The following is a 16,137-nucleotide window of genomic DNA, read 5'->3' on the forward strand; positions in this document are numbered from 1 at the left end:
AAAATGTCATCGGGACACAAAATTATCATATCTGGGACAATCCCGGGACAATGGAAAAAAATAGATCTAGAAAAAAAGTTCTACATTAATATTATTTACAAAGCCGTAACACATACGTAGACATTCACCTAATTTGTCAATTTTAATTTTAAAACGTTAACAGCGAAAAATACATTAGTAGCTACACTTTCGATGCACCTGCATCCGTAGGCTACAGAGCAGCGCATTCTGTTCTAGAATCTTCGGCCGGAGTCCGCATTATATGGACTTGGAATGGAATTGCTACCGCACACGCTGCGCCGACTCTTGCCAGAACAAAAATGCTGAAGTGGTTGAAGCGGACCGACCGCGGGGAAGAAACTGAAAGCCCAGACATAACGTCTCCGGGACCTTCAGGATCCAAAGTGTCATCGCCTGGTCTGCAGGCAACGCTAGCAACTGAATGAACTTAATGAACACTGTTAGACCCGTTATAAAATACAACAGGAATGATGTGGATGATACTGACGGAAGATACCGTTCAACAGAATAAGTGAGTTTTCTTGGTGTCTTTCTAGTTCAGAAAGTTTAGTCAGTCAGCAGCACAACTAGGCTCGGACCTGCCACTATGCTGATATTGCTAACATTTGCACCCACGTTTCGGCAGCGAAAGTTCATAAAATGGATAACGGAAAGTTCATAAAACTGGATAACGGAAAGTTCATAAAAATGGATAACGGAAAGTTCATAAAAATGGATAACGGTAATGGATAACGGAAAGTTCATAAAAATGGATAACGGTAATGGTGAAAATTATAAGTTGGCCTTATAAGTGCCAACAGATATTCAAGGTATAAGTAGATGAAATGAACATAAAAGGGGTCTTATTTTCAACTAAAGTGTACTGCAGATGTAGGGAGCTGAAACATTTTCTGAATGAGCTAGTTGGCCCCTTTAAATAAACGGGTATCTATTCATACAGTGAGATCGCCAAAGTTTAATAAACTGAAAATGCAATAACTGTAATTTTGAAGTAGATGATGTATAGGACATGTGTCGCTTGTGTCTTGTGACTTATTGTAAAAATGATATAAAGGGTTCAAAATCGCATAGTTACAAATATAATAGTAACTTCATATGATAATATTAACCACTGGTTATTTCAGAGAGGAAAAAAATGGGGACACTATTGCTTCCATTCGGGACAATACAACACAGAATTCGGGACCACTGGGGGACACAAAGAAAAAAAGTTAATTTCGAGCCCTGGACGGTGGCAAGGAAAAATTCCCTCAGACGACATGAGGAAGAAACCTCGAGAGGAACCAGACTCAAAAGGGAACCCATCTTCATTTGGGCAACAACAGACAGCCTGACTATAATATTAACAGTGAATGAATGGAGTGCGCATGCAAGGAACACATGCCAACTGTTGTGAGTCAGTATGCCACATGACATTGTGCCATCAACACTGGGACCTGTGTTACATGTGTTTTTGTGTCAATGTGCACGTGCACATTTGCGATTTTGTGATGAATCTCAAACTTGAGCAGAGAGCAAACATCTTTGTCAAACTCAGGAAACTGGCAACAGAACCCCTTGAAATGCTTCACAAGAAAAGCACTAAAAATGTCCATGAAGTGCATTGTGAGTCAGGATCTTCGGATTGCCCTGACTTCTGCCACTCTTGAAACATGGGTGCCACTCAAAGTACCTCTCACAGCTCTTTGCTTCATTGCCGTAGGCTTGTGGAATCATTTCGAAGGTCTCCATTTCCAATTTCCTGAGTTTGACACAGAATTTGTTTGCTCTCTGCATGAAAGAAAAAAAATCACAAATGTGCATGGACCCACTGTAGCAAAATGCAACACAGGTTCTGATGTTGACAGCATGATGTCATGTGGCATACTGACTTAAGAAAGTTACTGCTCACTCCTGCTGCATACATGCCACACTCGGTTCGTTCACAACAGGAACAGTCTTGGAACTTTTTGATTGAACCTTGTATTATATTATATCTGTGATGACCTGGCGACTTGTCCAGGGTGTACCCCGCCTTTCGCCCGTAGTCAGCTGGGATAGGCTCCAGCTTGCCTGCGACCCTGTAGAAGGATATTATATTATATTATATATTATATCTACAGGTCTTTAGTAGTGTAAATTGTATTATGTATCTATAGTTTTTATGTCACATTGATTTTGGCACCTCACAGCATCAAACTCTCTCAGGCATTCCACTGAATCATTGATAGAGGTTAAAACGGGAACAGAAGTGTGTATTCCACTTTGGAGCATCTGTTCCAGTACTTTTTTTTTTTTACCAGTATTTACTTCGTCATGGGTTTCAGAAGTGTGCCTGGAGGACAGCCAAGCCGATTAAAGGGGTTTGCCTGGAAATTCAAGAGGATCCACTTTGTATTTCTTCCATTATGAAGCTTCAAAAAAAAGAAAAAAATTATCTTCACATCCTCCCTTTTCTTTCATTAGGTTTTGCTCCTATTTGGCCCATCATCTAACCTGCAATTAGAAACCCATGTGTTTATTTTTTGTGAAATAATATGACTCTAATGAGGGCTAAACACTCTGCACCAAAGACAAGATTATTGGAAAAGCAATAAAATAAATATGAAAATTAAACATATACACTGAAAACACAAACCAAGGTCAAAACTAGGAAATACTATCCACAGAACTAGAAACTAACATTGGCTTAGCAAGGCAAAAGGACACGGTAGGAGATCACAACAGGTCAAGTGATCAAAGTGAAACACAGAACAGGAGAGTGCAATCAGTAACAGACCATTGACAAGAAAGGATCCTAATAAATGCACATTACTTCAAAAGAAAACAAACAAAAGCAGCACTGGCTGTGCTATGAAAGTGCTGCATGGTTAAGAGTGGACATTCTTGATTTTGAGTTTTTAAGAACCAACAAAAACACAGGTGAATGGGAATTTAAGTGTCCAGGGAATGTAAGGTAACAATTACTACTTACAATTTGTTGATGATTGTCCCATGTAAACTACTGAGTGTAACAACATACCAAGAAAAAAGCTGTCACTATAATTTAATTAGGAGAGTAAATAGGGATGCCTGGTTGTGATGTTAGAAAAGGGGCTAAAATCTTAAATGGTGGTCATAAGAGTTGCAAAAAAAAAGGGATCACTGTTGGTGAATTACAAGAAAAAAATATTGGGATTTTCAAGTCTCCAAAACCACCATCAGACTCCACCAACATGCTAACAGATTACTTGGATGGTTTGCCAGAAAAGAGGAAAAAACAAAACAAAAAAAAACCTCTTTTCTGTCAGTTAACCACAAACATAAGCACCTGAAGTTGGTGAAACACGCCTACAGCTTTAACTGGAACTGTATTCTATGGTCTGATGTAACAAAAAAGGAGCATTTTGTCAAGAAACACTCAAGGTGGATTTGGTGTAAAATTATTATTAATAATAATAATAATACTGTTCAAATTATATAGCACCTTTCTCACACCCAAGGTCGCTTTACAATTACAAAAAAAAAAGTCCACCAAAAGAAGGTCAGAATATCATTCCAGTGGCATAGCCACCCACAGTTCCACCAAAAGGTGCACAAAGGTATGTCTCACACTGCCTGTGTAGCTGCCCCGGCGCCACCAGGCAACATTGCTTGGAACACTGCACCATGGATCCACAAAACGAGCACAGAAGTACTGCTGCACAGAGCGCTGGTATGTCCCAAACCACCTGCATAGCCACCATGACGCCACCGAGCAATATCGCTTGGAACACCACAACAAGCACAGAAGCACCGCCACACAGAGTGCTGGACAACCCTGATGTTCAAAGAGCAATGAGCTCACTGCAGTCCATAGTGAGGCGCACAGGCATCACCCATGGCGGACCAAGGCCTGAAGGAAACCAACACCCAAAACCAGGTCCGGAGCTACACCACAACCAGCAGACAAAACATTCAAACAAACAACACTCAAATAAAGAACAAACAGCAAACTATACAAGCACAAAAAGAAAAACAAAGGGGGAAAAAAAAAACCTCCAGTGAGAAGTGGCAGCCAAAATGTGCACAGCGTACTCTCAACCGGAAATGGAAACAAAATGGATAGCTATAATGAAAAGAACTTGATCCCAACTGTAAAATATGGTGGAAGTTCTATGTTTTGGGGCTGTTTTTCCTTCAAAGACCCTGGAAACCTTGTTAGGGTACATGGCATCATGGACTCCATGAAATACCAGGATGTTTTAAATCAAAATCTGGCTGCCTCTGCTAGGAAACTAAAACTGGGTCATCACTTGATCTTCCAGCAGGACAATGATCCGAAGCATATGTCCAAATCAACACAAAAATGCTTCGCTGACCACAGAATCAAGCTTCTGCCATGGCCATCTCAGTCACCTGACCTGAAGCCCATTGAAAACCTGTGGGGTGAGCAGAAGAGGAGGGTGCACAAGAGAGGACTGAGGACCCTGGATGATCTGGAGAGATTGTGTAAAGAGGAATGGTCTCAGATGTCCTGCTCTGTGTCTCAAACCTTAGAAAATGTTATAGGAGAGAGACTCAGTGCTGTTTTACTGGCAAAAAGAGGTTGTATAAAGTATTAAATGCAGGGGTGCCAATATTAGTGGCACATGTGTTTTAGTTGAAAACTGAATAAATTTATTTCAATTACAAGGTTGGATTTTTTTTCTCATTTTTTCAGTGCCAGTTGAAGCTACTTCACCAAAAGGTAGATTTTTTTCCTAACCCTTTTTACTAATCTTTAAAAGAGGTGCCAATAATTGTGTAGGGCACTATATCTAGAAAACATTCTGACAGCAAACAATTTGGACAATAACCATGTCCATTGTCCAGCTCCATCAGAGCTAGGCAAATAAAACAGTTTGCCATTCTTTTCTGAAAATACAATAGGCTGGGAAATTTCAACATGTTTATGAATTGGTGTATGTACTGTACTAAGCTAGTTATACTCAGTGCCCACATTGCTACACGACTCTTCCAGGTGAATGTTCCAGGGACACAATTAACCATGGCAAAATTAGTGTTGTCAACTTCTAGAATTGCCTTCAACCAGGTAAACTGAACAATAACAAAAGCAAACTTATTAGCAAGAAAAAAAGAAAAAGACTAGAGTGCTATACTTAGCATCACTGGATTGACTTTACTGACTTCTCAATGAGACTAGAATGGGAAAGAGGACATGTGTGACATGGCAGGGACATTTTAAAGGCTACCTATGGGGCATCACAGTCACAAGGTGACAATTTTGCTTGTTGGTACTTGGCAAGGAAACTAGCAAATGGGAATACTCCATGAGTGCTGATGGAAAACTCCCTAGCAGACCAGAAAAAAAAGGAAGCAAAATGTTTTCACTTGATGTATATTTTCCATTGAATCAGTGTCATTTTGCTATTTGGGATTGTTCATGATAAGTTGAACCAATTGTTTATCATTCCAGCTGCCTCTTCTCTTGACTTCAACATCCAGGTCAAAACCCATCTTCAATTATTATTATTATTATTATATTTTCTGTGGCGGCACGGTGGTGTAGTGGTTAGCGCTGTCACCTCACAGCAAGAAGGTCCTGGGTTCGAGCCCCGGGGCCGGCAAGGGCCTTTCTGTGTGGAGTTTGCATGTTCTCCCCGTGTCCGCGTGGGTTTCCTCCGGGTGCTCCGGTTTCCCCCACAGTCCAAAGACATGCAGGTTAGGTTAACTGGTGACTCTAAATTGACCGTAGGTGTGAGTGTGAATGGTTGTCTGTGTCTATGTGTCAGCCCTGTGATGACCTGGCGACTTGTCCAGGGTGTACCCTGCCTTTCGCCCGTAGTCAGCTGGGATAGGCTCCAGCTTGCCTGTGACCCTGTAGAAGGATAAAGCGGCTAGAGATAATGAGATGAGATGAGATATTTTCTGTACATCAATTTATAAATCCCCACTTGACACCCGGTGTTTCTGGGATAGACACAATACTGACCAGGATAAAGCAGTTACTGCAGATGAATGAATAAATATAGAACTCTCTCTTCCAACTTTGAGATAGAAATTTGAGCATAGTGTCAACAATAGCACCTTCTAACACATTCAGAATCACATTTTTTTGTCTTCCTTACAGTTTTTGCCTGAGTTCAAGATACCATGGGACAGCTCCATTAGAAACAAAAAAGCTGGAACATCCACCTTTCAAGCAGATAGTTTGTTTAAAATGTATAATATTATTAGGTTGGACATCAACTTAAAATATATTAATATTCATTATCCAATTGGTGGTTCGTACTGTCGCCTCATGGTAAGCAGGTTCTGGGTTTGAACCACAACTCAACTCAACTTCACTGTCATTCTTCCACATACACAGTACACAGAAGAATGAAATGTTGTTCTCAACAGTCCAAGGTGCTTGGACATTGCAAATAAGTATTATGACAAACAGTAAACAGTATGCAGAAGAATGAAATGTTGTTCTTGGTGGACCAAGATGCTTGGATAATGCAAACAAGCATCACAACAAACAGTAAACAGTATACAGAAGAATGAGATGTCATTCTCAATGGTCCAAGGTGCTTGGATAGGGCAAACAAGCATCACAACAAACAGTAAAGAGTATCCAGAAGAACGAGATGTCGTTCTCAATAGTCCAAGGTGCTTGAATAGTGCAAATGAGCATCACAACAAACAGCAAAGAGTATACAGAAGAACGAGATGTCATTCTCAACGGTCTAAGGTGCTTGGACAGTGGAAATAAGTATCATGACAAACAGTAAACAACAAAAACAGTATCCAGTAAACAATAGTAATCAGTATACAGATGAACAAAATATTGTTCTCAATGGCCCAAGGTTCTTGGACAGTGCAAACAAGTATCACAACAAATAGTAAACATGAAATAACGCAAGTGCTAAGGCAGGTGTGATGAGTGTGAGGAGGTAGAGATGTAAAGGCCCTGATGGTTGACCAGGGCCTTTCTGTGTTGAGTTTTCATGTTCTCTTCATGCCTGTAGGGGAGCGGCCAAGCCGTAGTCATAGTAACCATTTTTGAACACACCAGTCTCTGTACTCGACGCTATGTTCTATCTCTGCCCCTTCCTCTGACTCCCTGTAATGGTATTGGATACAGAGGATACTGGACACCAAGTACAGTGATGTCACGACTACTTTAAACCAGCGGCGGAACCGAAATTCTGCCTCTCTGGTGGTGGATTCCACGTGTGAAAGAAAGAAGCCGATGCATCGGCGCTACAGAAGGACAAGAACAAAGAACGAGCTATTGATACCAGACTTTAGCCAAAATTCAATGTATTTGACCTTCACAGAGTTGTAATAATAACTGAACTGGTAAGTTACTGCAGCCCACATAGTGTTTCAAAGAGAAAAGGTGACCGGATCCCTTTTCCCTTTTTCACCGTCAACGAATTATAATCAAGATTCCTTCTAGATCATCAGACAACCAACAGGACACCGAGGATCTTCAGCTGACGAGCTGTAAGGAACAAACCGTGTTCTTCCTGGATCTGCATCCCACGCTATCTTCGGAGAAGGCACACTTTCAATCACAAACAAGAGCGAACCCCAAATGAGGCTAGCATCTGGCCAAAATTGTTAATTTTACTTGTAGCTAGTAAATGTGAAGAGTGTTGTTTATTTGAATTCATTTATGATTTAAATGTACGCATTTTGATTCACATGAAGGTCAGTCTTAGAACGCGTGTTGTTCATTTACTTTGTTTACTATCTGTAGTTAGTTAGATTGTGCATGCATTCTTTTTCTCTCTCTCTTTTTAACTCCTGGTGCTGACCAGTTTGGGTTTAAGGCCTAGCTAAGACTAGTTTAAACCACAGATTCCTTTGTTCAATTTCGCACGCTGTGCTGACCATCCCCCTTTTGGGTGTGGTTGCACTCAATTCGCATTCCACACACACACTCTCACACACTCTCTCTCTCTCTCACACACACACACACACACACACACACACAAACGTGTGGTTTCCCTATCACATTTTAACATCCACTCACCATACACTGTAACACTGACTATAGCTTATTACTTCTGATCACCATTAGTGCCTTAATTATCATACACACTACTGATTCTTATTTGCATATATTGTATCACCATTTATATTGAATTATTCCTTGGCTGCTATTGTTGCTATATCTTATATTAGTTCACTAATTCATGCCAGCTATTTCAATAAATGGTATATTTGGAATAAACTGTGTCCTGTTCATTGTTACAATATTCACTGAAGTGTCAACCTCTGCCAAGAAAATTATTCTAATTGCCTTCACCCATTTGGTTATATGAATGTTATAGATCTAAATTAAATGTATTACATCAGAGCTACAATACTCACTAAACTATAGCAACATCACCACCAAGTTATTCCAGTGATTTTAACAGTTTAGCTATAAACTATTAGACACTTGAATTAATGATTAATGAATTTATGAGACTGATTCCTTTCTATATGAAACTGATTTGATAAGCCTATTGCACCTACATGCCTGTGTGGGTTTCCTCTGGGTTCTCCGGTTTCCTCTGTCAGTCCAAAGACATGTGGATTAGGCTAACTGGCTAGTCTAACTTGCCCATCAGTGTGAATGTGAGTATGAATGGCTGTCTGTCTCTCTGTGTTAGCCCTGTGATAGATTGGTGACCTATCCAGGGTGTACCCAGCCTCTCGCACAATGTCAGCTGGGATTGGCTCCAGCTCACCCGCAACCTGTAAAGAATAAGTGGCATAGAAAATTAATGAATGAATGATTCTGTAATTATACAACAGGAGCATTTCTGTGTGAACATATCTGACTCTGAAATGGTGGTCTTTCCATATGAGAAGACAACACATTTGAATGCTGCCTTGTTGATAATAAAATAAGCACCAAGCAGTTTATGGCTTCACTTATTCAGACAGCTGCATGTGTAGGCTAAATCCAGTGCCTTCTCGATTTCCGCTCCATTAAAACTAAATCAATAGCTGGTTTCAGACACAGTTGTATCTAAGCAATATAGGGATACCCGTAGGCTATTAGTGATATCCTGGTGACTCATTTCAGTGAAGTAATTCCAACACTGCTGTAAAAGCCATAAAGCAATATTGGATGCTGAATTTTAAGAGATGAAGTTATCAAAACAAGTTCAAAATTATTGCAGACTGTGCCATATACAGTGGGGCAAAAAAGTATTTAGTCAGCCACCAATTGTGCAAGTTCTCCCACTTAAAAAGATGAGAGAGGCCTGTAATTTTCATCGTAGGTACACTTCAACTATGAGAGACAGAATGGGGGGAAAGAATCCAGGAAATCACATTGTAGGATTTTTAATGAATTAATTGGTAAATTCCTCAGTAAAATAAGTATTTGGTCACCTACAAACAAGCAAGATTTCTGGCTCTCACAGACCTGTAACTTCTTCTTTAAGAGGCTCCTCTGTCCTCCACTCATTATCTGTATTAATGGAACCTGTTTGAACTCGTTATCAGTATAAAAGACACCTGTCCACAACCTCAAACACTCACACTCCAAACTCCACTATGGCCAAGACCAAAGAGCTGTCAAAGGACACCAGAAACAAAATTGTAGACCTGCACCAGGCTGGGAAGACTGAATCTGCAATAGGTAAGCAGCTTGGTGTGAAAAAATCAACTGTAGGAGCAATTATTAAAAAATGGAAGACATACAAGACCACTGATAATCTCCCTCGATCTGGGGCTCCATGCAAGCTCTCACCCCGTGGGGTCAAAATGATCACAAGAACGGTGAGCAAAAATCCCAGAACCACACGGGGGAACCTAGTGAATGACCTGCAGAGAACTGGGACCAAAGTAACAAAGGCTACCATCAGTAACACACTATGGTGCCAGGGACTCAAATCCTGCAGTGCCAGACATGTCCCCCTGCTTAAGCCAGTACATGTCCAGGCCCGTCTGAAGTTTGCTAGAGAGCATTTGGATGATCCAGAAGAGGATTGGGAGAATGTCATATGGTCAGATGAAACCAAAATAGAACTTTTTGGTAAAAACTCAACTTGTCGTGTTTGGAGGAGAAAGAATGCTGAGTTGCATCCAAAGAACACCATACCTACTGTGAAGCATGGGGGTGGAACCATCATGCTTTGGGGCTGTTTTTCTGCAAAGGGACCAGGACGACTGATCCGTGTAAAGGAAAGAATGAATGGGGCCATGTATCATGAGATTTTGAATGAAAACCTCCTTCCATCAGTAAGGGCTTTGAAGATGAAACGTGGCTGGGTCTTTCAGCATGACAATGATCCCAAACACACCGCCCGGGCAATGAAGGAGTAGCTTCGTAAGAAGCATTTCAAGGTCCGGGAGTGGCCTAGCCAGTCTCCAGATCTCAACCCCATAGAAAATCTTTGGAGGGAGTTGAAAGTCCGTGTTGCCCAGCAACAGCCCCAAAACATCACTGCTCTAGAGGAGATCTGCATGGAGGAATGGGCCAAAATACCAGAAACAGTGTATGAAAACCTTGTGAAGACTTACAGAAAATGTTTGACCTCTGTCATTGCCAACAAAGGGTATATAACAAAGTATTGAGATGAAGTTTTGTTATTGACCAAATACTTATTTTCCACCATAATTTGCAAATAAATTATTTAAAAATCAGACAATGTGATTTTCTGGATTTTTTTTTCTCATTTTGTCTCTCATAGTTGAGGTATACCTCTGATGAAAATTACAGGCCTCTCTCATCTTTTTAAGTGGGAGAACTTGCACAATTGGTGACTGACTAAATACTTTTTTGCCCCACTGTAAGTGCTGAATCCACATTTTTTAGTGAATTAAAAGTTCAAGATTCATATGGATACATGTGGACATATGTTTTTTCACCTGACAAATCTAATACAAGGTGATCTAAAACAAAAGAGATGATCATGATATTTGAAACCGGTTAATTTGACTCACCTAATACATTTTATAACCATTTATAATTACATTTCATATTATAGGGCATATAAACAGTTGTTCCCTCACCAGCTCCTCTTTTTTTTTTCCAAGAGCCTATTGACTGAAAACTTTAATCTTAATCTAAATAAACAGCATTATATCTGACTGTTACAAAGTACTGACCCTGTAGACTCCTCCTATAAGTATTAGGGATGTTTAATAATAAAACTAACATTATAAAGCTTCAGCATATCAATGGTTATGTGTTTTCTATATCAAATAACACCCCCTTTGTTATCCTTCCATTATCCATAACTGCTTATCCTGTTCAGGATCGCAGGCAGGCTGGAGCCTATCCCAGCTGACTATGGGCGAGAGGCAGGGTACACCCTGGACAAGTCACCAGATCAAACAAACAACCATTCACAGTCACATTCACACCTACGGTCAATTTAAAGCCACCAATTAACCTAACCTGAATGTCTTTGGACTGTCGGGGAAACCAGAGCACCCGGAGGAAACCCACACAGACACGGGGAGAACATACAAACTCCACACAGAAAGGCCCCTGTCAGCTGCTGGGCTCGAACCCACAACCTTCTTGCTGTGAGGCAACAGTGTTAACTACTACACCACCATGCCGCCCCTTTGTAATCCATTTATTTGAATTAGATTATGCCGAACATCTATGTGCAAATCTCTGTGAATGAACGATTACTCCAGAACTTGATAATGTATTAAAACATACAGTATGTATTAATATAAACATGATTTGCCTTACAGTGGGTACTACTGACAGAGACATGCTATCAATTAAGAAAACAAACAAAAGCATTCAGAACTGTAAATTCAGCAGTGCAGAGATCTAAAGAAAAATAACCACTTTGGACGTGCATTTGTTTTAGATGTATTCCAGTATCCAATTGCTGGCAATTGAAAATAGAGTAGATTTGACACCTGTTCCACTGCGATGGAAAATGCATGCAATGATCATTGTTTGCTGTCTCCCAACAGTATAGGGGATTAAAAAAAGGCACCCCTGATTGACAGCACAATTATGTCACTGTGAAACTTCATTGAGAGACTCTGCCACAAATAAAGACTGGCATTGATTCTGCTCAAATCAGGATCTGACATTCCTATGTTTCTCAGGCATAAATTAACTGTTCTAATACCCCCATGAGCCAGTGCTAAACAAAACCGAGCATGGCTAATGCCAACTTAATTAACACAAACCCAGATGTTCATCCTTTTCAATATTTGTGCTGCAATTGAGGGACTCCCCAAACTAGATATGTTTATTTTTGTTAGTGTCCCTGTATTCATGGTACAATCATATTAGTTTTCTTTAGGTGTTTAATTTATTTGTAAACTTTGTGAACTGTCATACATAAAGTGTATATATATATATATATATATATATATATATATATATATATATATATATATATATATATATATGTGTGGGTGGGTGGGTGGGTGGGTCTGTCTCAGAAACTGGGTACTGTGGGGGTACCCCACTAAATATACTCACAGTCAGTAAACTATATGGTTTTGAATGGTGATGTTGGTTTTAATTTGAAATAAAATGATGAAAGAAATAATACAGATAAAACTAACTCTTTGATGTGAATATTCTATTCAGAATTTGGCAAAAATTCTGCAAATTTGTGGAAAAATGACGGCTTGATCTGGGACATGATAAATGGTTGACTACATTGCATTCCCTTAAAAAGGTTGTAGTCCACTGAAAAGTCTACAGTTATCACTAATTGTATTTTAAGTTGTAACTTTATACACCTAAGGATTGGTGCGCTCACAGAATAATGATAACCGTAATAAAACATCATGCAAAATATTTGATCACCGTTGTAACTCCAGTTTCTGGAAACCCAAAACCAATACGATCGTGTGTTTTGATCTAAACGGAAAGCCTCAGGGTCAAGGTCATGACCTCACCAAAAGTACTAACTTAAAATCACTGCGCCATATCAAAATTTAGTTATAAATCTGGGATTTTTTTTTTTTTAAACGAAAGCTGAAAGTTAGGTATAGAATATGTTTCTTACAGAATATGTTACAATGGTAGCTGGTCTTGTATGAATTTCTGCGCTATGAAATGAGTTGTGGTCTATTTTTTACCGTAGCATGTTAGTTGTGTGTGGGGAAGGACACACATTAACAATTTGCATGTGTAGAATGGAATTTTCCACTCCAACAGTTAGAAGTTGATCATGCTTCCATTTGCGGTCTTTCTGTTACACGAGTGATCTGTTCGGAACCTATCGCTGAAAAGGTGAGTTTTGACAGTTTTATTTTGTTTTAGTCTTGCAGTATAAGGCAATAGAATGTTTCTATTTCATCTTACTTTCATATTTTGTAATGTTTATGTATTTTTGGCCAATATTTTGCAACCATGGTCAATTTAGATCGAACTTTTGATAGACTCTACGGCCAGTCATTTTGCCCCGCCCCTGCCTCGCGCTCCATCCAGTGCAGTAGTGATGTCCCGTTGCTCATGCGCCGCAGCAGAGACCTGCGCGACCTTCAGCTGGTACAGTTGCTGTTCTTTTACCACCGCCGTTATTCTCATCTTTCCAGTGTGTTCTTGATTTTTCCATTGTGTCCTATTGTCCAATTTCGCCATATCAAATACCTAGAATGTATCATATTATTCATATTTAAGTGAATAATCAATTCAGTCATCATAATTTGGCATTTTTAACTCAAGCAATCAAAAAGAGGAAATTTATTCAATATTTTCACTCATCTGTGAAGGAGGGGCTTTAATTCTTCATGATGTAGTTATTTTATCTCATCTCATCTCATTATCTCTAGCCGCTTTATCCTGTTCTACAGGGTCGCAGGCAAGCTGGAGCCTATCCCAGCTGACTACGGGCGAAAGGCAGGGTACGCCCTGGACAAGTCGCCAGGTCATCACAGGGCTGACACATATGCCGCTTTTCCACTACAAACGCGGCTGAGTTGGGCTGAGCCGTGCCGTGCTGAGTCGAGCTGAGCGGGGCTGTTGGAGTTGCATTTCGACTACAACTGCGCTGAACCGTGCTGGCTGGAAGTGGGTGGACACATTGGGTGGAGTTAGCGAAAGTGGGTGGACATCACGTGATGTCGTTAAGCAGCGCAAACAGTGACATCAGTGAGCTTTTAAGCGGTTGTCTCACGACCCGAATAGTAAACAATAAACATGGAGGACATGGAGTCGTTAGTGTTGCTGGTCTTGGTTCTGTGGCTTGTTCTCACCGACAACGCCAACAGATACTGACAAGAGCGTATAGATGAGGCGAGGCGCATAAGGCTTCATAATTCTCGTAATTCTCCTTCTTCTGGGTTTGCGGTGTTTACAGATCCCAGCGTGCTCGCGGGGCATGTGTGGGCATGTGAGGACACTCCTCCTCACCAATCAGTGCACAGGGGAGTATCTGCTCACGCCCCCAGCCTCACTCGGCACGGTTTGGCTCGCTTCAGCCCCACTCCAAAACCGTGCGAGTTTTAGGGGCTAAGCAGGGCTGAAGCGAGCTGAGTCGTGCTGTTTTTTGGTAGTCGAAACGCGAGCCGTGTCGGGCTGAAGTGAGCTGAAGCGAGCTGAAGTGAGCTGAAAAAGGGTAGTGGAAAAGGGCCAATAGACACAGACAACCATTCACACTCACACCTACGTTCAATTTAGAGTCACCAGTTAACCTAACCTGCATGTCTTTGGACTGTGGGGGAAACCGGAGCACCCGGAGGAAACCCACGCGGACACGGGGAGAACATGCAAACTCCACACAGAAAGGCCCTCGTCAGCCACGGGGCTTGAACCCGGACCTTCTTGCTGTGAGGCGACAGCGCTAACCACTACACCACCGCGCCGCCCTAGTTATTTTATATGTAAATCAATTTAACAAAAGCATTTGAATTGTAATAAAAAAAAAATTCCACAGTGGAGGCCACATAAAGCAAGCTGCTATCTTTATTCTTATTAAACATGACAAAAGAAACATTGAGTGTTAGGTAAATGCAAAAATTAGAAAATTTATTTTTGACCATAATGTCCCAAGCAGTTTCTGAGACGGACCCATATATATATATACACTGTATATAATTGATTATTTTTTCTGGGATGGGGTTGAATACCTATGCACACTCCAGAGTTGTTGTTTTTTTTTTTCATCTTATCATTTGAGTCACAATAAAATATCAATTTTCACCTTTAAAGTGGTAGGCTTGTTGTGTAAATCAAATGGTGCTAACCCCCAAAACAGCCATTTTAATTCCATCTTGTATTGCAACAAAATATGACAAACACAAAGGGGGTGCATACTTTTGCAAGACACACACACACGCACACACACATATACATGTTTGTATATGTGTCCACAGAAATAAAAATAAATGTATACACGTATAGCAAATGTACACACATATACAAAAATAAAAATGCTCTGTTTCTCAAAATGCAGTTAATGTGGACAGAATAAAAGTTATTTCACTCAGTGTTGTCATACATGACTTAGCCTACTTGGTGCTATGTGCCTCATCAGCTGTCAGCTCATGTATGACTTGATTTTGGGGAATAACTGTTATAAATATATAATATTTGATTTCAGGGAATAACTGCTATATATATATATATATATATATATATATATATATATATATATATATATATATATATATATATATAACAGTTATTCCCCGAAATCAAGTCTTACTTGAGCTGACAGCTGATGAGGCACATAGCACCAAGTAGACTTAGCCATGTATGATGAGACTGAGTGGAATAACTGTTTTATTCTGTCCACATTCACTGCATTTTGAGAAACAGAGCATTTTTATTTTTATTTTTTACAAATTCAAGAAATAAAAACTTTAGAGAAAATGTCCAACAAAATTATTTCTGCTTAGAATGTAAACAAAATGGTAAAATGACAATTGCAATTTGTGAAAAAATTGCCATCATAATAATTCTTGAAAAAAAAGATACGTTCCTACCATCAAATTATTTTATTACATATTTTCTTGATTTTTTTGTATTTTGGGGGGTTTTGTTTTCGAGGAGAGTTTTTATTTCGTCCTCAGTTGCAACATTCTCCACCATTTTCTTTTTCTTGTTTAGTTTTTTTGATGGTTGGCAAACCAACTTCAAGGTGCATTACTGCCACCAACTGGGCTGGAGTGTGGAACAAGACATACGGGGATGGGGGGTGGAGAAGCTTATTCTTTTAGCTATTTCTGTTTCTTTTAAATACTTGATAA

This window comes from Neoarius graeffei, chromosome 4, assembly GCF_027579695.1.
Source record: "Neoarius graeffei isolate fNeoGra1 chromosome 4, fNeoGra1.pri, whole genome shotgun sequence".
In the NCBI taxonomy this organism is placed as follows: domain Eukaryota; kingdom Metazoa; phylum Chordata; class Actinopteri; order Siluriformes; family Ariidae; genus Neoarius; species Neoarius graeffei.